This window comes from Pseudophryne corroboree, chromosome 8 (assembly GCF_028390025.1).
Source record: "Pseudophryne corroboree isolate aPseCor3 chromosome 8, aPseCor3.hap2, whole genome shotgun sequence".
Classification (NCBI taxonomy): domain Eukaryota; kingdom Metazoa; phylum Chordata; class Amphibia; order Anura; family Myobatrachidae; genus Pseudophryne; species Pseudophryne corroboree.
Window position 1 is genome coordinate 395,803,574 of NC_086451.1, and position 24,598 is coordinate 395,828,171.

Sequence of the window (24,598 nt, forward strand, 5' to 3'; positions counted from 1 at the left end):
GTACAGTGCGGTAGTTCACGGCTGTGGCTACCTCTGTGTCGGCAGTCGGCAGGCAGTCCGTCCATCCATAATTGTATTATTATTATAATATATACCACCTAACCGTGGTTTTTTTTCCATTCTTTATACCGTCGTCATAGTGTCATACTAGTTGTTACGAGTATACTACTATCTCTTTATCAACCAGTGTACAGTGCGGTAGTTCACGGCTGTGGCTACCTCTGTGTCGGCAGTCGGCAGGCAGTCCGTCCATCCATAATTGTATTATTATTATAATATATACCACCTAACCGTGGTTTTTTTTCCATTCTTTATACCGTCGTCATAGTGTCATACTAGTTGTTACGAGTATACTACTATCTCTTTATCAACCAGTGTACAGTGCGGTAGTTCACGGCTGTGGCTACCTCTGTGTCGGCAGTCGGCAGGCAGTCCGTCCATCCATAATTGTATTATTATTATAATATATACCACCTAACCGTGGTTTTTTTATACCACCTAACCGTGGCAGTCCGTCCATAATTGTATACTAGTAAACTATCCAATCCATCCATCTCCATTGTTTACCTGAGGTGCCTTTTAGTTCTGCCTATAAAATATGGAGAACAAAAAAGTTGAGGTTCCAAAATTAGGGAAAGATCAAGATCCACTTCCACCTCGTGCTGAAGCTGCTGCCACTAGTCATGGCCGAGACGATGAAATGCCAGCAACGTCGTCTGCCAAGGCCGATGCCCAATGTCATAGTACAGAGCATGTCAAATCCAAAACACCAAATATCAGAAAAAAAAGGACTCCAAAACCTAAAATAAAATTGTCGGAGGAGAAGCGTAAACTTGCCAATATGCCATTTACCACACGGAGTGGCAAGGAACGGCTGAGGCCCTGGCCTATGTTCATGGCTAGTGGTTCAGCTTCACATGAGGATGGAAGCACTCAGCCTCTCGCTAGAAAACTGAAAAGACTCAAGCTGGCAAAAGCACCGCAAAGAACTGTGCGTTCTTTGAAATCCCAAATCCACAAGGAGAGTCCAATTGTGTCGTTTGCGATGCCTGACCTTCCCAACACTGGACGTGAAGAGCATGCGCCTTCCACTATTTGCATGCCCCCTGCAAGTGCTGGAAGGAGCACCCGCAGTCCAGTTCCTGATAGTCAGATTGAAGATGTCAGTGTTGAAGTACACCAGGATGAGGAGGATATGGGTGTTGCTGGCGCTGGGGAGGAAATTGACCAGGAGGATTCTGATGGTGAGGTGGTTTGTTTAAGTCAGGCACCCGGGGAGACACCTGTTGTCCGTGGGAGGAATATGGCCGTTGACATGCCAGGTGAAAATACCAAAAAAATCAGCTCTTCGGTGTGGAGGTATTTCACCAGAAATGCGGACAACAGGTGTCAAGCCGTGTGTTCCCTTTGTCAAGCTGTAATAAGTAGGGGTAAGGACGTTAACCACCTCGGAACATCCTCCCTTATACGTCACCTGCAGCGCATTCATAATAAGTCAGTGACAAGTTCAAAAACTTTGGGTGACAGCGGAAGCAGTCCACTGACCAGTAAATCCCTTCCTCTTGTAACCAAGCTCACGCAAACCACCCCACCAACTCCCTCAGTGTCAATTTCCTCCTTCCCCAGGAATGCCAATAGTCCTGCAGGCCATGTCACTGGCAAGTCTGACGAGTCCTTTCCTGCCTGGGATTCCTCCGATGCATCCTTGCGTGTAACGCCTACTGCTGCTGGCGCTGCTGTTGTTGCCGCTGGGAGTCGATGGTCATCCCAGAGGGGAAGTCGTAAGCCCACTTGTACTACTTCCAGTAAGCAATTGACTGTTCAACAGTCCTTTGCGAGGAAGATGAAATATCACAGCAGTCATCCTACTGCAAAGCGGATAACTGAGTCCTTGACAACTATGTTGGTGTTAGACGTGCGTCCGGTATCCGCCGTTAGTTCACAGGGAACTAGACAATTTATTGAGGCAGTGTGCCCCCGTTACCAAATACCATCTAGGTTCCACTTCTCTAGGCAGGCGATACCGAGAATGTACACGGACGTCAGAAAAAGACTCACCAGTGTCCTAAAAAATGCAGTTGTACCCAATGTCCACTTAACCACGGACATGTGGACAAGTGGAGCAGGGCAGGGTCAGGACTATATGACTGTGACAGCCCACTGGGTAGATGTATGGACTCCCGCCGCAAGAACAGCAGCGGCGGCACCAGTAGCAGCATCTCGCAAACGCCAACTCTTTCCTAGGCAGGCTACGCTTTGTATCACCGCTTTCCAGAATACGCACACAGCTGAAAACCTCTTACGGCAACTGAGGAAGATCATCGCGGAATGGCTTACCCCAATTGGACTCTCCTGTGGATTTGTGGCATCGGACAACGCCAGCAATATTGTGTGTGCATTAAATATGGGCAAATTCCAGCACGTCCCATGTTTTGCACATACCTTGAATTTGGTGGTGCAGAATTTTTTAAAAAACGACAGGGGCGTGCAAGAGATGCTGTCGGTGGCCAGAAAAATTGCGGGACACTTTCGGCGTACAGGCACCACGTACAGAAGACTGGAGCACCACCAAAAACTACTGAACCTGCCCTGCCATCATCTGAAGCAAGAAGTGGTAACGAGGTGGAATTCAACCCTCTATATGCTTCAGAGGTTGGAGGAGCAGCAAAAGGCCATTCAAGCCTATACAATTGAGCACGATATAGGAGATGGAATGCACCTGTCTCAAGTGCAGTGGAGAATGATTTCAACGTTGTGCAAGGTTCTGATGCCCTTTGAACTTGCCACACGTGAAGTCAGTTCAGACACTGCCAGCCTGAGTCAGGTCATTCCCCTCATCAGGCTTTTGCAGAAGAAGCTGGAGGCATTGAAGAAGGAGCTAACACGGAGCGATTCCGCTAGGCATGTGGGACTTGTGGATGCAGCCCTTAATTCGCTTAACAAGGATTCACGGGTGGTCAATCTGTTGAAATCAGAGCACTACATTTTGGCCACCGTGCTCGATCCTAGATTTAAAGCCTACCTTGGATCTCTCTTTCCGGCAGACACAGGTCTGCTGGGGTTGAAAGACCTGCTGGTGACAAAATTGTCAAGTCAAGCGGAACGCGACCTGTCAACATCTCCTCCTTCACATTCTCCCGCAACTGGGGGTGCGAGGAAAAGGCTCAGAATTCCGAGCCCACCCGCTGGCGGTGATGCAGGGCAGTCTGGAGCGACTGCTGATGCTGACATCTGGTCCGGACTGAAGGACCTGACAACGATTACGGACATGTCGTCTACTGTCACTGCATATGATTCTCTCAACATTGATAGAATGGTGGAGGATTATATGAGTGACCGCATCCAAGTAGGCACGTCACACAGTCCGTACTTATACTGGCAGGAAAAAGAGGCAATTTGGAGGCCCTTGCACAAACTGGCTTTATTCTACCTAAGTTGCCCTCCCACAAGTGTGTACTCCGAAAGAGTGTTTAGTGCCGCCGCTCACCTTGTCAGCAATCGGCGTACGAGGTTACATCCAGAAAATGTGGAGAAGATGATGTTCATTAAAATGAATTATAATCAATTCCTCCGCGGAGACATTGACCAGCAGCAATTGCCTCCACAAAGTACACAGGGAGCTGAGATGGTGGATTCCAGTGGGGACGAATTGATAATCTGTGAGGAGGGGGATGTACACGGTGATATATCGGAGGGTGAAGATGAGGTGGACATCTTGCCTCTGTAGAGCCAGTTTGTGCAAGGAGAGATTAATTGCTTCTTTTTTGGGGGGGGTCCAAACCAACCCGTCATATCAGTCACAGTCGTGTGGCAGACCCTGTCACTGAAATGATGGGTTGGTTAAAGTGTGCATGTCCTGTTTTGTTTATACAACATAAGGGTGGGTGGGAGGGCCCAAGGATAATTCCATCTTGCACCTCTTTTTTCTTTTCTTTTTCTTTGCATCATGTGCTGATTGGGGAGGGTTTTTTGGAAGGGACATCCTGCGTGACACTGCAGTGCCACTCCTAGATGGGCCCGGTGTTTGTGTCGGCCACTAGGGTCGCTAATCTTACTCACACAGCTACCTCATTGCGCCTCTTTTTTTCTTTGCGTCATGTGCTGTTTGGGGAGGGTTTTTTGGAAGGGACATCCTGCGTGACACTGCAGTGCCACTCCTAGATGTGCCCGGTGTTTGTGTCGGCCACTAGGGTCGCTAATCTTACTCACACAGTCAGCTACCTCATTGCGCCTCTTTTTTTCTTTGCGTCATGTGCTGTTTGGGGAGGGTTTTTTGGAAGGGCCATCCTGCGTGACACTGCAGTGCCACTCCTAGATGGGCCCGGTGTTTGTGTCGGCCACTAGGGTCGCTAATCTTACTCACACAGCTACCTCATTGCGCCTCTTTTTTTCTTTGCGTCATGTGCTGTTTGGGGAGGGTTTTTTGGAAGGGACATCCTGCGTGACACTGCAGTGCCACTCCTAGATGGGCCCGGTGTTTGTGTCGGCCACTAGGGTCGCTAATCTTACTCACACAGCTACCTCATTGCGCCTCTTTTTTTCTTTGCGTCATGTGCTGTTTGGGGAGGGTTTTTTGGAAGGGACATCCTGCGTGACACTGCAGTGCCACTCCTAGATGGGCCCGGTGTTTGTGTCGGCCACTAGGGTCGCTTATCTTACTCACACAGCGACCTCGGTGCAAATTTTAGGACTAAAAATAATATTGTGAGGTGTGATGTGTTCAGAATAGGCTGAAAATGAGTGTAAATTATGTTTTTTGAGGTTAATAATACTTTGGGATCAAAATTACCCCCAAATTCTATGATTTAAGCTGTTTTTTAGGGTTTTTTGAAAAAAACACCCGGATCCAAAACACACCCGAATCCGACAAAAATAATTCGGTGAGGTTTTGCCAAAACGCGTTCGAACCCAAAACACGGCCGCGGAACCGAACCCAAAACCAAAACACAAAACCCGAAAAATTTCAGGCGCTCATCTCTACTGTTTAGGTCCTCCAAGAGATTTGAGTGAGCTCCAAAAAGGCAATCTCTTTCTTTTCTTGGCAACTGCCGGTCTTTGTTTATTTACAAGGTTAAATCATGATTGTTGGAGCACCTCCAGCTCAGGATGAATAAAAATTCAAAATTACTATGGGAAACTTGTTAGATAGCTGGTTATTCAGTATACAATAAGTACTAACTTCTGAGTTTCGGTGCAGGATACACTACATAACTATAAAGCACCAGACATTATAATGTATTTATATAATAGCGTTATAACATCAGATATATATGTATTATTGGAACAGAACAATATAAACATGTCATGCTTGGTGTCAAAATAATCAGGGGAATGAGTTTGATAATTTGATAGCCATGGGAATATTGTAGCACATTGAAATGATTAGTTATGACCAAATGTAGGAATATGAAGCCACAATTCAAAAGTGAACAAAGAACTTCCCGAGAGACAACCAGTGGCTAACACCTATGATGTCATCTTCATGGCTGGATGTTGCTTGCATATGAACTGACCAATGACACATCATGAATGAGAGATTTCTCTCCCCTGGACAAATAACAGAAGACTCAGTCCCAGACATGCACTTCCCCCAATACACAGTTAATTCCCCTCACCCAAGAAGTGCTGTTTTCCGTTGTTTAGTTGCTGTTGAGGTAGATTCAAAGATGCAGCGGACTGTGCATTGATGGGAAAGGGTAAAGTATGCTGGCTCTGGCTGTGATTGATCCTCAAGTTACTACAACTGCTTACTGTGTAATTGTAAATCTATAACCATATATATACTGTACATGTGTTATATTGTATGCATACCCTTTTAGTATCAAGTATATACATCTCTGAGCGTTGGACCTCCTCCGACAATGTGTGCGAGTGATTGTTTTCTCTTAAGGGATGTTGTGTTTGCGATGTACAACGCACATTTATCTTATATGGTAATAAGATGCGCCTTGCGTCTGCAGCATATATTAACGCTGGCATTTTAAATATTTATCAGAAATAATCTAGACATTCTCAGTTGTGAGTATGTCAAAGAAGATGAATGCCCCAGAAGGCCTTACAAAAACAAATGAAAATGTGTTTTTTAGATAAAGTTATTAACTTTGATGAAACATGGATCCTCCAGTATGATCCTAAGACAAAACCTTCAGTCCATGCACTGAAGAAAGTACATCAAAGCAAACCCAAAATCAAAGTCAAGATAATTGTTTTCTTTGAGATCAAGTATGTTATTTTGGAAGGCTGGGTACCAGAAGGCACAACAGTGAATCAACATTACTACAAAAATATTCTAGCAATTTTGCAGTAAAAGAATCAAAAAAAGCCAGAGTTGTGGAAAAATGGTTTTGCCCTCCACCTGGACACAGTGTCAGACTGGGGCATGAAGAGCCCACCAGGGGAATGCAGTGGTAGAGGAATGTTGCCAGTCCCTGGAGGGGTGTGGCTAGTCACCACCATGGAGTGACTAATCATTGGAGAGTGCATGGTCTGGGCCCCTTGATAAATATATATAGTAAATACTGCTAGCGCATGCATGATAATGCACCAGATTAATAACAGCAATGTACTGTAGAGTATGCACCATATTACTGTACAGTATAAGGTAACATATGTATAATGTATAATTTTTGCAGTCTATAACCAGATCCCTCGAAAACGAGGTGGGACCCCAGGCAGTGTGTTTTCCCTGTTTCCCTTTGGGTCAGTTAAAGCCTGCCTAGACAATGCACCAGTCCACACAGAAGCAGTTTTTGCCCGAGAAACATTTATTTTCTAGAACACCTTCCATACTCGCCAGACCTAGCACCTTCTTTCTTTCTCTAAAGTCAAATCTGTACTCAAGGGAACCCGTTTTGCATCAGTTACCGAGGTAAAGAAGAAAACAACAGAGCTGTTGAGACAGCTGACAGATAATGAGCTACAGACGGCTTTGACCAATGGAAAATAAGAATGCAGCGGTATGTGGATTCAGAAGCGGAGTATATAGAAGGGGAACAGAGTTAAAATGTACTTAATATAATTAAACATAAATTAAAGCATTAGTCTCATTAAAATACATTAAAAGCCACACCTCTTATAGGGGTTGAGTAGAGAAAATTAGACAATAAATAATAAATAGATGGGTGTGAAGAGACTATGAGCCACATCATGATCTAATATGGTAGGCTGCTGTTTTTGAAAAAATGCCAATATTTCTGTGATTTAGCCGTGGGATTTAAAGCAGAATTTTCAAAACCCATCTTGACTTTAAAAGCTAAGGCAAATCTACAGCACTTGTGGGATCCATATATTCCATTACAAATGGACATTTCACCTTCAGCTTGAGAGAATACTTTGTTGCTTATGAATATCTGCTCTTTTTTGCTGAGTGACTAATACAGTGGTCCCCTAAACTTTTTTGAATTACGGCGTCATAGAGTATAAGAAGTTTTTTCACTGCAGACCTAGGCCAAAAGTTTATTATTGAGAAATTTGGAAAGAAATATTAAATTAAGTAAATTGTGTTTATGTCATCCTTAGGTTCAGTTTTGTGGTGAGGGATAATGTCCATATTTTTTATGATTGACAGCCACCGACCTGGTTTTTCTTATTACATTGACCATAAATAATTTGAAATGGCCCTGGACCACCAATCCAAGTCACCCCTGCAAGTGTCCCAAAGCACCCCACGGCACACAGTTTGAGAACCACTGGACTATTACAGTACATAAGGGAGCTACTGTATGCCCTAAAAATCCATCTCTGGGATGCTGAATATTGCAGATTTATTTGGTGCATTTCCCATTTTCTTGGCTACTTCATTATTATTTTTGTTATCTCATTACATTCTAAAAATCATGGTACTTTAACATGGACAAATTTGTCCAAAACCACTACCTCCCAGTGCTATTTCAATGAGTGACAAATATCCAGAGAACACTGGAAATGATAAATGCGCAGAAAGTCCTGCAGCCAATATGGACACTCTGTGTGAAAAATTAGAGTGCCACCACTCACCAATAAACACTGAATATATAAAAATATCACCAGAATGTCCACAAGTGCCAATTGTTCTATGTCTGGAGATTCTACTCCTAGGTAGGAGATGAAAATCCTCAATCCCAGATATCACATACTTACTCCAATACATATATAAAAAATAAAATAAAATACAATAGTGTAATTCAGTTTATTCAATGGAGGATATTTCACAATATTGCAAGTGGGGTCCGTACCGTGTGGATATTTCTACCAATCTGTAGACACACAGCGCATGGAATGGAGAAGGTCAAGCCCTACATAGATTCCCCTCATATTTCCTTATTCCTCAACAGTTAGTCTCCCTCGTACAATTTGACATCATAAAAGAGAATGAACAGGTATAGTATAATACCGTTTTAAGTTTAAGAAAGACAAACAGAGCAGGATAAAGCACTGGACTCTCACCATAAGGGATTGTCCACTAAAACAGTAGACAAACAAGGCATGATTGAAATAATACCAGGCATATCCAGCACCTCATTGATTCATCTATGGTTCCACCCCTGTGTCTCCTGTTCACAACAAATGTACTTCCGACGCGTTTCGACACTCTTTGGTATCTTTTTCAAGGCATAATGGTTCATCATATGATATTGTATTCTTTGTCCCGCACCAGACACAAATTGTTAGATTACAATAGTAATACAATATTGGAAACAAAAAAACAGCTAATAATTATGTTCCTCCTCAGGGATTTAAATTTGGAATGCTTGAGGTGCTCCTGCAATCAAAATAAACCAAACATTAAACAACGTGTTTGTTGCAAAGAGGCAACAAAAAGAGTAGATTGCTTTTTGGAGCACACTTTTATAACAAAATGTAATGTATAAATCGATATGATATGATTACATTAGTTTAAAACGTAACCTTTAATTATTCCAACTAAAATAAAGAGGGTACTTTGAGTGGTATAGACCTATATGTATCTGCCACTCTGTAAGTGCATGGATTCTATTGCATCCCCTGTAAAAGATATATCTATGTCTTAAATTAGACCAATATTATACATGTGGTGAAAATATTAATCAATATAATTAGGATATAACCATCTGTATCTCGAATACAGACTAATAATTCATACCTGATAAATCACATTTAAGTCATTGCAAAATTTGTTCATGATTAAATTAACACGAAATTATTCATGAATTTCAATATGTTTATGAATCGCAGCCAAAGATAAACATCTGATATTTGTTGTTAATGAACTGATCACATTTATTCTAAAATCTGTATCTTAAATAGTCATGATTCAATTCCAGCTATATTTTCTACTCAGTGCACTTGTGACATAAAGCCTGTATCTAAAATGTGTTACATTCCTAGCTAGTATCATTCTTCAACAGGTTCCTAGGTACATGTGTCAAATCTGTTACATTTCTGGCTTGTATCATTTTTCAACAAATTTCTAAACCAGTGTATCAGAGTAATTTCATTCTGCTACCTATAACCATGCATTGTTCATGATAGCACTGGTTATTCCACTCTGCCTGCATGAGCGGTTTCACATCCCTGTTGGTTAGAACAAAAACTGAGACAATGACAAATCCTCCTGTCAGATACTAACAGGTACACCTGAGAACTTTTTGGTAGATTAGCCGGTATTCAGCCCCCAATGTGGGCCAGTTTTCACTACCTCTGCCATATTTAAGCAAGCAATTTTTACAAAGGAAACATACATGAAATATTTTCAAGAAGTATTGATTCAGTAGTTCTACTGCTATCCAATTATTATCCTGATATGATCTTATTCACTTAATTAGCATGTACCTTTACCATTAGCATAATTGAGATGGACACAGAGGGCTAACCAAGGAGTTTGCATAGCAATACTTTTTAATGCCTCGGCAGGCCAAAACACTCAAAATAAGATAAACAGTACATGCACAAAGTATAGCCCTCAGGGCATAAAAAACTGTACTAAATTATGAAGTATCACAGAAAAGAGGTGTCGTACTAAACTGCTAAACTGCAGTCTTACTTGGACTAAATAACATGCTGTTTCATAGACAATATACTGCAGCAGGTCAATCACCAATTAATTCAATGGTCAATCACCAATTAATTCAATATTCTGGGGTACCCCTGTAATAGGTGCAATTGCGAATAACCAGCAGTAAGCTTAATCGATTTTTGTCACTGTGTGGTAAGCTATTGCTATAATTTATACATTGTTAGTCTAAACCATTGGCAGAGTGTGCCTTGTGATAACATCATATATCTGTATAGCACAATTGTGTCCAAAGAGAATAGTACAGTCTGATATGCCGTCTCCCTCATCTGCTGCCCAATATCTTCATGGAGCAGATACTAGGTGAGAGTAAGGGTGATTGCCGAGCCGATAGAAAAATAGATTCAGCGTCACTTTGTCAACCTGTACCTGGTGTTAGGTGGATCCTGTTACCAGTGGCATTGCAGGGTCCAAATTCGCCAGCAGGAGACAGGTGAATGCTAGGAAGGAAAGATCAATAGTGCAAGGTGTATCATGAACCCTTAAATGGAATTGATTAAAATTTATGTAATTAAAACGCTCCGGCAGCGTTCTCTGAAATAATGTTAATCAAATTGGGGCTGCCAATTGGATGTACGATACAGAGGACCCAAACTGCATAGGTGGATATAGTATAGAAATACCAGGTATGATACCAATCTGTCGACATTAGGCTGTATGTATCACAGGTGCAGTTCGAGGTAACCGTTCATTCAATATTTCATTCGCGGCTTCCCGCTGCTGTGAAATGCCGTGACCGTTCAGCTGCGATCCTCAGACTAAGACTGAACGTACGTTTCACCACGTTGGCTTGATCACCAGTCAGATGGTATCATTTCAAGTTGTCTTCATAAGAGGTGGCTTGAAACGATACCATCCAGTCAGTTCAAAAGAATTAAAAGGAACTGTATGGATAGAGAAGTTTTCCTTACTCAAGCCAGTGAAATGTCTACCAGCTTTAAAATGAGCAGATATGATTAACAGAACATTTCTGAATCTCTTAATAAAGTAGATAGAATGAAGAGGGATGATCTTTTGAGAAAAAATGAGGTTAAAAAAGATAAAGACAATAGGGATAAGTTTAAGTGGTCATTTACGACAGATTATAGTTCACAACATTATCAGGTCAAGAAAATCTTCAAAAAGCATTCTGAAAAAAGACCCGATAATGGGACCAGAACTACCAGAGAACCCTAATTGTATTTTCAGACGAGCACCCAATTTAAAATCCAAATTGGTTAAGAGCATTTGCCCGCCATCACCTAAAGGAGGGAATGTACTATCCACGGGATTTTATCGATGTGGTAGCTGTGTGGGGTGTAGGGTTATTCCCAACAATTTTGGTAAAAAACTTTTAGAGGTTGAGAAAATTGGGAAGAAACTTCTTATCAATGATTTTTTTAACCTGTCATTCTTCGAACCTAGTGTATGGCGTAGAATGTAATTGTGGGAAATTCTACATATGCAGAACTAGTAGAACTCTCAAAATAAGTATAGGAGAACATCTCCGGAATATCCAAAAGGGTTTAGATACACATGCACTGTCAAAGCACTTTAAAGATGCTCATAATTGTGACACGAAATGTGTGAGAAATTTCATGGCTTTAAAAAAAGTTTTCCCCAATATAAAAGGGGGTGATATTGCTGTGAGATTGGCTAAATGTGAGATGTCTATGATCTTCAATTTTAAAACTCTAGCACCTATGGGTTTAAATAAAGATTTCGAGTTAAAATGGTTCTTATAGACATTTTTATATATTTATTATATTCAATACATATCTTTAAGTTTTGCTAATATTTTAAGTACCATTTTAATTTACTAATCCACGGTTTTATTATTATTATTTCTATATGACATGCTGCTAGAATGATCTGAAATGGTGGCGCTGAGTGAGAAGTACAACTAAAGATAATTTCCCTCATGAATACATAGTTATACACCAAAAGAACATTTCCGGAAGCGACGTTCCGCAGCGGTGAGATGCAAACATCTAGCGCCGGTGGAACGCAATCACGGAAGTCAGGTCCCTCTGATACTTCAAATGGGACTTACGCCACTTCCGATTTGCGCCAATAGAAAGTGGAAGTGCCTTCCTGGGAAACCTGTAATGGAGGAACAGAAGGGACATTTCCTCCAATAATAGGATATCTTTTAGATGATAGGTAATCCATGTCTGGAAATAGGACGTTTATGTTAATTGGGGGATGACATCAACAAAGGCGTATAAAGGGATGCAAAGGGATGATGAACCATAATGCCTTGAAAAAGATACCAAAGAGTATCAAAATGCGTCGGAAGTTCATTTGTTGTGAACAGGACACACAGGGGTGGAACCATAGAGGAATCAACGAGGTACTGGGTACGCCTGGTATTATTTCAATCATGCCTTGTTTGTCTACTGTTTTAGTGGACAATCCCTTATGGTGAGAGTCCAGTGCTTTATCCTGCTCTGTTTGTCTTTCTTAAAATTAAAACGGTATTATACTATACCTGTTCATTCACTTTTATGATGTCAAATTGTACGAGGGAGACCAACTGTTGAGGAATAAGGAAATAGGAGGAGAATCTATATAAGGCTTGACCTTCTCCATTCCATGCGCTGTGTCTACAGATTGGTAGACATATCCTCACGGTACAGACCCCACTTACAATAGTGTGAAATAACCTCCATTGAATCAACTGTATTACACTATTGTATTTTATTTTATTTTTTATATATGTATTGGAGTAAGTACGTGATATCTGGGATTGAGGATTTCCATCTCCTACCTAGGAGTAGAATCTCCAGACATAGAACAATTGGCGCTTGTGGACATTCTGGTGATATTTTTACATAATGAGTGACACTAACTATTGGAAAATCTTCCTAGGCCCCTCTGGCAGGCATGCAATCAATGCTGCCCTTTTCCTATTTAAACATTCTGATTTCAAGATAATTATCTCATCTCTGTCCTCCAAACCCAGTCATCACTTTGACACTTTCAACTCCCCCCCCACCCGCTTCCACCCCTTCTAACTCTCTGACTTTGATGTCGCCACCCACTTCAAATCTAAAATTTAAATCATATGTCAGGACATCAGCTCCAGGGCCATCATCTTCTTTAACAAGCTCTCCTCATCTTCCCAAATATATTTCTTCAATCTTTCCATCTCATCAGGCACTGTCCCCAATTCAGTGAAGTATGCCTTATCTGCCCATTTTTTAAAACTCACCCTTGACCCTGACATTTGCTAATTACTGTTCCATCTCTCTCCTCCCCTTTGCCTTCAAACAACTTGAGCAGGTTGTTTACAACAGCCTTACCATCCACTCCATGCTTGACCTATTATATTTATGTCTGCCCTCACTAAAATAAGAAAATATCTACCTGCTGCCAAATCCAATGGCCGCTGCTTTGTATTCATTCTTCTTGACCTTTCTTCTGCTTTTGACAGTGTGGACCACTATGTTCTCCTGCATGTCTAAGACTGACATGATCATTTTCCCAGCATCCCTAATAACTTTGCTAATTTAAAATTTCTTATCTATTAATAGCACCACCATCTCCTCTAACCACCAATCAGTCCCTTTCACAGTCCTGCCATTTCCATCTAAAAAATACAGTATCTCTAGTATCAGAACATTTTTCACCATGGGGGAAACTATAACCCTCATCCACTCACTGGTCAACTCTATACTAGACTATTATAATCTCCTCTTATCTGGTCATCCTGTCTCCCAACACTCTCCATTCCAATGTGCTCTCCATGCTTCTGCCTGACTGATCTTCCTCTTCAAGTGTATTACATCTGTCTCCCATTCTCTCCCAGTTTAGCCATTTTGACCATAAATGATCTAATGATTGCACTATCTGCTTGCTTATTTAACATGTGTGATAAAGTGCATAGTGATTGGTATATAGTAAATATATTTATAAAAAATGTATTTAGTTTCCCTAATCTTAATTGTTTATGTTATACAGTGGTATATAAGAAAGCTAGGATCCATTATTAAATAAGCCTAGTGATATGATTCTTGCAGTAGACATGAGTAAGTGGGTAAACTTGTAGTTGACTTGGTGTCAGGAGGATGGAAAGTGAAGAGAAAGTATGTGAAAAAACATGTGTGGACTGTACAGTGGGGATGCAACTGGATAGGAAAGCTTATGAAGGTTGAGGGGGCTGTTCTGGAATGTGATAAGATAGCCTGAAGAGGCAAGTTTTCAGGGAACGCTTGAAGTTTTGGAGACTAGAGGAGAGTCTTATTGTGCATGGTAGGGCATTTTACAGAGTGGGTGCAGCCCGAAGAAGGTACTGCAATCGTGAATGGGACTAAATAATAAGTGTCGAGAAGAGACGTTGACCTTGTGAAGAGTGAAAAGGTCTGGTTGGCATATATTTTGAGATAAGTAAGAGATGTACAGAGGTATAGTTTGGTTAATGGCCCTGTGTGTGAGCAAAAATATTTTATATTGAATGTGATAGAATACAGGTAGCCAATGGAGGGACTGACATAGTGCATTTGCAGCCAATGAATGTCTTGCATGGAAGATTAACCTCGCGGCTGCATTTAGAATTGGTTGTAGTGGTGAGAGTCTGTTTCTGGTAAGACCAGTAAGAAGACTATTGCAATAATCAATGCAGAACATAATCAGAGCATGGATTAGAGTTTTTGGAGTGTCTTGTGTAAGGTATGGTCATATTTTGGATATGTTTCTTAGATGCATGTAACATGATTTTGAGACAGATTAAATGTGGGGAACAAAGGACAGATCAGAGTCAAGGATGACAGCGAGCTCGCACCCATAGTACATCTGCGCTGTGTGGCAGGCAGCGCTGGCACACACCTAATTACAGCCCTGCCCTTTACCACCAAAATGAAACAATTATGAGTTTGGCTGGCATATATTTTATATGAATATATTTGAAAAAGTTTCTTAAATACTGTACCTGGCCCCAGAAACAAGCAATGGATATAAATAATTAATCAATGATGTGCATGAGCCTGCGGAACTCAGGATCTTCATAGGTAAACCTTTTCCCAAAGATGATGGCGCTGATGATGTTGGCACTCACCTCTCTGAAGAGGCAAGTGGTGTTGAATGGAGTCCCTAAATGGAAAATGAAAGAATTTGTACATGTTTTCTGCCAGCATTATCTTTTGTCAAATCACCTAGAACTCAAGAGATGTAAAAGTTGTAATAGTTTATATCCTCCCAAAGCATGATCTTCTACACACATACCTACAGTAAGTGAAGGCATCGCCTTGCGGCACCCCCCCCCCCATTTAATCACTGTGGGAGTGTGCCCTGTACTTGCAGAGATGCTGGGAGGCCCCAGAAACTGCATTCTTCCAAGATCTCATCTCTAACGTCAAAGTGAAGCACCCAGCTCCCGATCACTGAGATGGAGCTGGAATTTTGGTGTCACCCCCTCAGATGGTCGCACCCACACTTTCCTACCTATGCCACGGTTGTCCAGACATTTACAGCATTGTATTGTGGGTGGGACATATTAAGGAAAGAACTATGAAGCCAAAACCTTTTTGATGCATTTCTCTTGTATCAAGTAAGGACGTGTGGTGAGTTAAATGGCTCAGGAGGCACTAGCTAGTTCCGTCTGTGCTGAACCATTAATACACCTAAAACCTAGACCATTGGGGAGCCAGGAGGACTGCTTCTTAGAGTCACTGTCTTGTAAATTTAATAGCACCATGGATCGGAAAGACACATATGGGTTTATTTACTAAGGTGGGGATTTATAGACATTGAGATGTTGCCCATAGCCAGTGGCATCGAGAGCGGGAAGGGGGTACTCTTTAACCAGGCCTGTTAAAGGGGCCAGGGGCCAGCGGCATCTTGGGGTGTGGAGAGAGGAATGAATGCTGTACCCAGCCCAGCACACACATTACTGTATGCTGCTCTGGGGAGAAAGACAGCTGCAGTGGCAGTCACTGCTTTCTCTCCCTGATGTGTGGTTGGCGAACAATCACACCTGGCCTTGCTAACCACCCGCCACCCTCCACTCACCACCTGCCTATCTGCATGCTGGAGCCCCATCTTCCTGTCCAGTGCATGCAGCTGCTTCACGGCCACACTTTCAATAACGTTTTGTAAATATTTCATAAGGAGGGGGGTTGGCTACATCTCCCTGCATTGGCCATGCCTCCTCCAATTACTTGGACACAACACATCTGTCGGCGCCAATACCCATAGCTGGGTGTGAGATGGAAGGTAGATAGTAACTAGGTTGACAGTGTCTAGGTCAACCACTATTGGTCGACAGTAACTAGGTCAACAGGGTATTTAGGTCAACATGGTCTAGGTCGACAGATCAAAAGGTCGACATGAAATTTTTCATGTTTTTTGTGACATTTTCTTCATAGAGTGACTGGGAACCCCCAATTAGTGCACCATGTCCCCTTGCACGGCGGCACAGATTACCGTTCCAATCGTAGTCCACGTGGATCGTTAAGTATGAAAAGGTAAAAAAAAAAGAAAAAAATCATGAAAAACTCATGTTGACCTTTTGACCTGTCGACATAGAACATGTCTACCTAGAGACCCTGTCGACCTAGGAACCCTGTCGACCTAGTTACTGCTGACCAATAGTGGTCAACCTAGATAGTGTCGACCTAGTTACTGTCGACCTAGAGACCAGATCCCCCATTGCTACCAATCAGACTCCAGCTATTATCGTCTAGAAGGTGCTAGATAAATTATGAGTAGAATCTGATTGCTTGATCTGGCCAAGATCTCCACTTCTATAAACTCGCACCTTAAATATACCCCATAGAAAGGACAAAAATAGTGCAGAAATCCATTTAAAATTGACAGTTAATAACACATTGCACCAACAATATTGCAGTAGTTTCCAGTGGCGTATCTTTAATTAGTGCTAACACCGTACACCCTGCACCCATTTCTTCTATACTTACCTTTCCGGCATCCATCGGTGACCATGTGTGGATCCCCTCCTCTGCCATATCCAGCACCACCACTGCTAGCGCACTGAACACTAGAGACTCTGGCTCAGTGCCAGAGTCTACAGTGCATGCGCAGGTCTCTGAAAAAATGGTGCGGCGGCCATTTTCTGGAGTCCTGTGCTTGCGCTGTAGACTCTGGCACTGTGCCAGAGTCTCAGTGCTCAGAGCGCTAACAGTGGTGCTGGCAGCTACGGGGGAGGAGGGGGCCCACAAACAGAGCCTGCACTCTTTCAGTTACTGGAGCCACTTCCCAGTATGTGCAATACAAATGGAACACACGTGGCTTCAGGTTTCAGTTTGATCTGCTGATTAGCAGTGATAAGCATCAGCTGTGTGTTCTGCATTTAGGATATATATTTGAGGTCATGTAGAGCCTAACCATGCTTCTGAAAAAGAACCTTACTGGGTATAAAACACATTAAGCATGGCTCTGTGATTTGGCTCCAGGGGACCTGCAAACTGATGGTTTTGTTCCTGTGGAGGGCTGGCTATCTGGAACCAAGTCCTACCTTGTTCCAAAATTCCATCTGGGACTTAGGGCTGTTCCTGCATGCAACCGTGGAGATTTGGTCTATGATTTTAAATACTGCTACAGTACTGTATATAGTAAGTGACAGTGCAATGTGTTATTAAATAGCATAATTTTAAAAGGATTTCTACACTATGCTTGTCCTTTCTATGGGGGTAAATTTAGGTAGTTTTTTTTTTACAACTGGAGATGTTGTCTGTAGTAATGTATCAGGTTCTATCTATTATCTTCTAGAAGCAGCTAGAGAAATGTTAAGTGGAATCTGATTGGATGCTATTAGAGATGAGCGGGTTCGGTTCCCTGAGAACCGAACCCCCACGAACTTCATGCTATGAGCCTCTGTCGGAATCTCGCGGGTTTTGGATTCCATATAAACAGCCGCACATTGCTGCCATTTTCACTCCGGACCTCTGTCTCTCTCTGAGGTTGGTGGCATCGGGTGGGGTTAGTGTGTGCTCTGTAGTGGTACTGCTCTCACTATTGTGTTCCTGTGCTGTGTTAGGGGTGCTGTCCTGGCTGTCACTGGTGTTTCATGTGCTGTATCGACCGGGTGCTGCAGCTGAACATGGGTGTTCCTGTCCTGGCTGTCACTGTGTTGTACAGGGTGCAGGGGCACTGTCCTCCTCCTGTATGCTGTAAAATATAAGGGTGCTGCTGACCCTGTATGTTGTAAAAATTCAGGGGTGTATTTGTTAAAAATTAAAAGCACACTTCTCCTGTATGCTGTAAAATACAGGGGTGCTGCTGGCCCTGTATGTTGTAAAAATTTAGAGGTGCAGTTGTTAAAAATTAAAAGCACACTGCTCCTGTATGCTGTAAAATATTAAGGGCTGCTGTTCAAATAACATTACACTGGCCCTGTACGCTACTAAAATTCAGGGGTGCAGTTGCAGGGGTGCTCCTGTATGCTGTAAAACTTAGGGTTGCTGCTGGCCTTGTATGTTGTAAAAATTCAGGGGTGCAGTTGTTAAAAATTAAAAGCACACTGCTGTATGCTGTAAAATATAGGGGTGCTGCTATTTAAATAACATTACACTGGCTCTGTATGCTATTAAAATTCAAGGGTGCAGTTGTTAAAAATTAAAAGCACACTGCTCCTGTATGCTGTAAAATATAGGGGTATTGCTGTTAAATAACATTATACTGGCTCTGTATGCTGTAGGTATACAGGGGTGCTGTGAAAATAAAGGGGTACTGGTCTCTATGCTGTAATAATAAAGGGGTGCTGTCCTATGAAATGGAGAAAAACAATTTGGAGGAAAAAATAGGGGAAGATCAGGAACCACTTCCAGTTCCTAGACTAGTGCTGAAGCTGCCGCTGCCACCAGTCATGACATTGATGATGCAATTCCATCAACGTTGCATGCTAAGGCCGATGTCCAATGTCATATAGGGCATGTAAAATCCAAGAAGCAAAAATTAATAATAAAAAAATAGAAATTTTCTGAAGTGAAATGTAAAATTGGCTATACAGTATGACATTAATGACACAAAGTGGCAAGGAAAGACTAAGTATTTGGCCTGTGTTCATGACTGGTGGCTCAGATTCTCATGAGGCTGGAAGCCCTCCTCCCTCTCGGAAAATTAAAAGAATAAGGCTTGTTAAAGCACAGGAAAATACAACTGTACGTTCAGAGATATCACAAACCCCAAGTAGAAACCAAGTGTGTCCACGGTTCGATGTCCAGGCCTGACCTTTCCAAGAATGTATGGGAGGAGGAGGCTCCGACCAACATTTGCACGCCACCTGTAAGTACTGGGATGAGCACCGCCAGTCCAGTTGCTGATATTGAGATTGAGGATGTCACTGTATACGTACACCAGGATGAGGAGTATATAGGTGTAGCTGGTGCTAAGGAGGAAGTTGACAATGATGATTCTGATGGTGATGTGGTTTGTTTGAATAAGGTACCAGTGGAGACAGCTGTTGTCCATGGGATGAGAAAGCCCATTGTCATGCCTGGGCAAAATACCAAAAAAGCCACCTCTTCGGTGTGGAATTATTTCTCCACAAATCCGGACAACAGGTGTCAAACCATGTGTTGCCTTTGTCAAACCATAATAAGTAGGGGTAAGGACATTTACCACCTAGGAACAGCCTCTCTTTCAAGTCACCTGCAGCGCATTCATCAGAAGTCATTGTCAAGTTCAGAAACTTGGTGTAAGTGCATAAGCAGTCCACTGACACCTAAATACCTTCTTCCTATTGTATCCAAGCTCCTGCAAGCCACACCACCAGAAAGACATTCAAGCCTATACATCCACCTACAATTTAGGTAAAGGAGAGGGAATACACCTGACTCAAGCGCAGTGGAGAATGATTTCCGTGTTATGCAAGATTCTCCAACCCTTCGAACTTGCCACACGTGAAGTCAGTTCAGACACAGCCAGCCTAAGTCAGGTCATTCCCCTCATCAGGCTTTTGCAGATGCATCTAGGGAAATTGAAGGAGAAACTAAGATGGAGCAATTCCTCTAAGTATGTTCGACGTGTGAATATATCACTTTATTAGCTTTGCAGGATTCAAGGGTGATGAAGCTGTTGAAATCAGAGCACTTCATTTTGGCCACCATGCTCGATCCTAGGTTTAAACCCTACATTGTATCCTCTTTCCTACAGACACAAGTCTGCAGAGGTGCAAAGACCTGCTGGGGAGAATATTGTCAACTCAAACGTAACGTGACCAGTCAATAGCTCCTCCTTCATTTTCTCCCACAACTGGGGCTGCGAGGAAAAGGATACATTTTCCTAGCCCATCCACTGGCGGTGATGCAGGGCTGTCAGGAGCAAGTGTATTTGGGTATAATGGTTAGTATTACTGTCTCACAGCACTGTGGTTATAGGTTAAGTTACCACCACAACCCTTTCTGTGTGGAGTTTGTATATTGTCCCCGTGCATGCGCGGGCTACCTCTGGGTACTCCAGTTTCCACCCATAATCCAAAAATAAACTGGTAGATTATCTGGATCCCAAAATTAATAATTAAGTATGTGTACATGTGGTAGGGTATATATATTGCAAGCTCCACAGGGGCAGAAACTGATAGGAATGGGCAAATATTTACTGTAAAGCTCTATAGTATATAGAGGGCCAGATTAAGGGAGGGGCGACAGGAACGACTGTCCCGAGCCCCCACACAACAGCAGCCACAGAGGAGCTCCTCTGTGTACAGTCAGCCTTGTGGGATAGTGAAGTGAAATCCTGCGAGACGCTAACTGTGAGCCACCGGCATTTGCTGCTCCAACGCGCTGTCCCTGCCTGGGCTGTTGTTCTGTGACGTCCAGGTAGAGTGTGTGTGTGTGTGTGTGTGTGTGTGTATGTGTGTGTGTGTGTGTGTGTGTGTGTGTGTGTGTATGTGTGTGTGTGTGTGTGTGTGTTTCGCATGGCGCTGAGGCTTTGGCAGCAATTTAAATAGTGTGGGCTCCAGCACTTTATTTGCCCTGGGCCCCCTTCAGCCTTAATCCAGCCCTGGCTATATAAATAACTGGTAATAAATAAATAATAATTAAAAAATAATGGGATCTTGTTGTAAGGTATAAGACCAGAAGCTTCCCATTTGGTTTCCCAAGCCAGTCACATTGGATAAGGTCTTCATGTTCCAACCTGCAGGATAGCAAATTCCATGGTTTGTATCTGAAGCTACATTAGGCTTGTGGTGGTTTCTGAACTGAAAAAATACACTTTAGTAAATCTCCCTTTAGCCTATTTAGCAAATTATATAGATGACCATTTGTTATGTACAGTTTCAAGCAGAGTCTATATCACACTAAGGGGGTCATTCTGAGTTTATCGCTCGCTAGCTAGTTTTAGGAGCCGTGCAAACGTTATGCCGCCGCCCACTGGGGAGTGTATTTTAGCTTAGCAGAAGTGCGAACGCATGTGTAGCCGAGCTCTGCAAAAGCAGTTTGTGCCATTTCAGAGTAGCGCAAAACCTACTCAGCGCTTGCGATCACTTCAGCCTATTCGTGTCCGGATTTGACGTCACACACCCTCCCAGCGAACACCCAGCCACGCCTGCATTTTTTCAGACACACCTGCATTTTTGCAAGCACTCCCTGAAAATGGTCAGTTGACACCCAGAAACGCCTTCATCCTGTCAATCTTCTTGAGGCCGCCAGTGTGAAGGAAAACTTAGCTAGAACCTGAGCACAAACACAAAGGGCTTAGTACCCGTACGTCCCGTGTGTGCATTGCGGGGCATACGCATGCACAGAAATGCTATTTTTTTACCCGATCGATGCGCTGCGAAAATCGGCAGCGAGCGATCGACTTGGAATGACCACCTAAACTCCCCTTAACCTGATGAATGTCCCCCTCCTAGCAGAGAAAGGGCAAAACAATACCACTTTATTCCTTATAAAATAGACACGGAGCCTTGCATAAGGGGAAAGTAAGATCAGCTTTATTTATTTATTTATAACTAAACTATTTAAAGTATAACTAAACTAGCATAACTCTAATACTGAATGAAAGAGAAAGAAGAAAGTACGGTGGGCCAGAAAGAATGTCCCCCACAGTGCAAGATTTCCAACTGCATACACCACTTTACTTCAGGGGATGGTGCGCAGCCAGCACCATAACCATGCCCAAGGTATCCACCTTCCACCCCAATGACACAACAACATGAGGCACACTTGGACCGGTGGTACCGCTGTCCCCTGTAGGGTATAATCATCCTATGACATGTATTGGAGGGGAGAGGGCCTCAAGCCCAAAAGACAGTTGTCAACTGCAACCATTTTTTCCTGCCACAAAAGGTGACACCAACATCCTAACAACTGCACATGGGAGGGAGGGTGGGTAACATCCATGAGGAAACAATTCACCTACGATGGATTCCAAAAGAAATCCTGAAATGGACCTAAAAACCCCATCCCTTATCTCCCACCCAATAGGCTAACCAGACCTCACCCCACCTCACAACAAAGCCTCCCAGAAACATTAACTCTTCCCCGCCCGGAGAAAAGCAATCCCAGGCTTGGGTGTTTAATCTGCTCCATGCTAATAAAATCCATTCCGTCCTAGTTAGGTAAACTGACACCCTTTGGGTAAGTATCAAGGCATTACAGGCTACCTACCATTAGTTTCCTTCAATGCCTCCACCAGAAAATGAGCCTCCTCTTGTATTCTCTCTTCAATGCTCTTTTTTCCCATTCCAAAAGTTTTGAGATTGGTAACAGAGAAACGACGCATCTGTTTCCAGTTTTCTCCATTGCTAAATATTACTCCTGAGGAAGATAACACACATGGAATTTTTACAGCAACAAAATCAAACTTTTCAGCAGGTACAGTAATTTGATAAATAGGCAAAGAGTACAGCAACTACAGATGTGCCCTGCTACATGTTTGACCCATACGCCATGTAGCATGCCTTGCTAGTCATGCCTTGCCATGCTACTGCCTAATGTAATGTACTGAGGTGCTGGAAAAGGTGGAAGCTAGAGATGATCGGGTTCGGTTCTCAGAGGACCGAACCCTACCGAACTTTGCCTTCCGAGTCTGGATCCGAGCCAGGCTCAGATTTTTCCTCTTGACTCGGAAACCCGAGCGCGGCAAAACGTCATCATCCCGCTGTTGGATTCTCGCGGGATTTGTATTCCATATAATGAGCCGCACGTCACCGCCATTTTCACTCCAGTCTCGGAGAGTGTATAGTGAGGAAGTGTCCTCAGTGTTCAGTGTCTGTGTGTTGGGGCGGGAAAGTGGGGTGGCAAGTGTTGTGCTGCTCATTCCAGTCCAGTGTAGTCACTCAGTTTATTGTGCTGCATCAGTCCAGGCAGTTACAGTGTTGGTGTTCTCTGCTGCCATATATCCAGTGTAGCTGTAAAGTGGTGCTGTGTTGTGCAGACAAGTCCAGTGTAGTCAGTGTATTGTGCTGTATCAGTCCAGGCAGATATATCCAGTGTAGCTGTAAAGTGGTGTGGTGTAGTGCAGACCAGTCCAGTGTAGTCAGTGTATTGTGCTGTATCAGTCCAGCCATTCACATTGTTGTTGTTCTCTGCTGCCATATATCCAGTGTAGCTGTATAAAGTGGTGCTGTGTTGTGCAGACCAGTGGTAGTGTCCTGTGTCATCAGTAATTCCAGTGACGATATATGCTGCTGCTATATATCCACTGCTGCAGTATAACAATTATAAGAACCTGTTGGGCTGCATCAGACCAGTGGTAGTGTCCTGTGTCATCAGTAATTCCAGTGACGATATATGCGGCCGCTATATGTCCACTGCTGCAGTATAACAATTGTAACAACCTGTTGTGCTGCATCAGACCAGTGATAGTGTCCTGTGTCATCAGTAAGTCCAGTGACAATATACGCTACTGCTATATGTCCACTGCTGCAGTATAATAATTATAACAACCTGTTGTGCTGCATCAGACCAATGGTAGTGTCCTGTCTCATCAGTCATTCCAGTCATTCCTGTGCCGAATATTGTCTCATATAACTCCCAAAAAATAATGGAGAGTAAAAATGAGTATAAAATAGGGAAAGATCAAGAAGAACCACTTCCTCCTAGTGCTGAAGCTGCTGCCACTAGCCATGACATAGACGATGAAATGCCATCAACGTCGTCTGCCAAGGCCGATGCCCAATGTAATAGTAGAGGGCATGTAAAATCCAAAAAGCCAAAGTTCAGTAAAAAGAACCAAAAAAATAAATGTAATTCTTCTGAGGATAAACGGAAACTTGCCAATATGCCATTTACAACACGGAGTGGCAAGGAACGGCTGAGGCCCTAGCCTATGTTCATGACTAGTGGTTCAGCTTCACATGATGATGGAAGCCCTCATAACTGAGGCCTTGACACTTATGTTGGTGTTAGACGTGCGTCCTGTATCCGCCATTAGTGCAGTGGGATTTATACAATTAATGGAGGTATTGTGTCCCTGGTAACAAATCCCATCTAGATTTCACTTCACTAGGCAGGCGATAGCGAGATTTTGCTATTTAATTCCAGTGATTTGGATGTATAATTACAGTGATTTTGCCAATTAATGTTAGTGATTTATAATTATTAATTACAGTGATCTTGCCATTTAATTCCAGTAATTTGGATGTATAATTCCAGTAATTTTGCCAATTAATGTTAGTGATTT

At 42.8% G+C, this 24,598-nt stretch overlaps 1 pseudogene; it reads right to left on the reverse strand.

Annotated features, from left to right (window-relative positions):
- The window catches only part of LOC134949266 (cytochrome P450 2A13-like), an 84,004-nt pseudogene that overhangs the window by 20,169 nt on the left and 39,237 nt on the right, over positions 1-24,598 (reverse strand).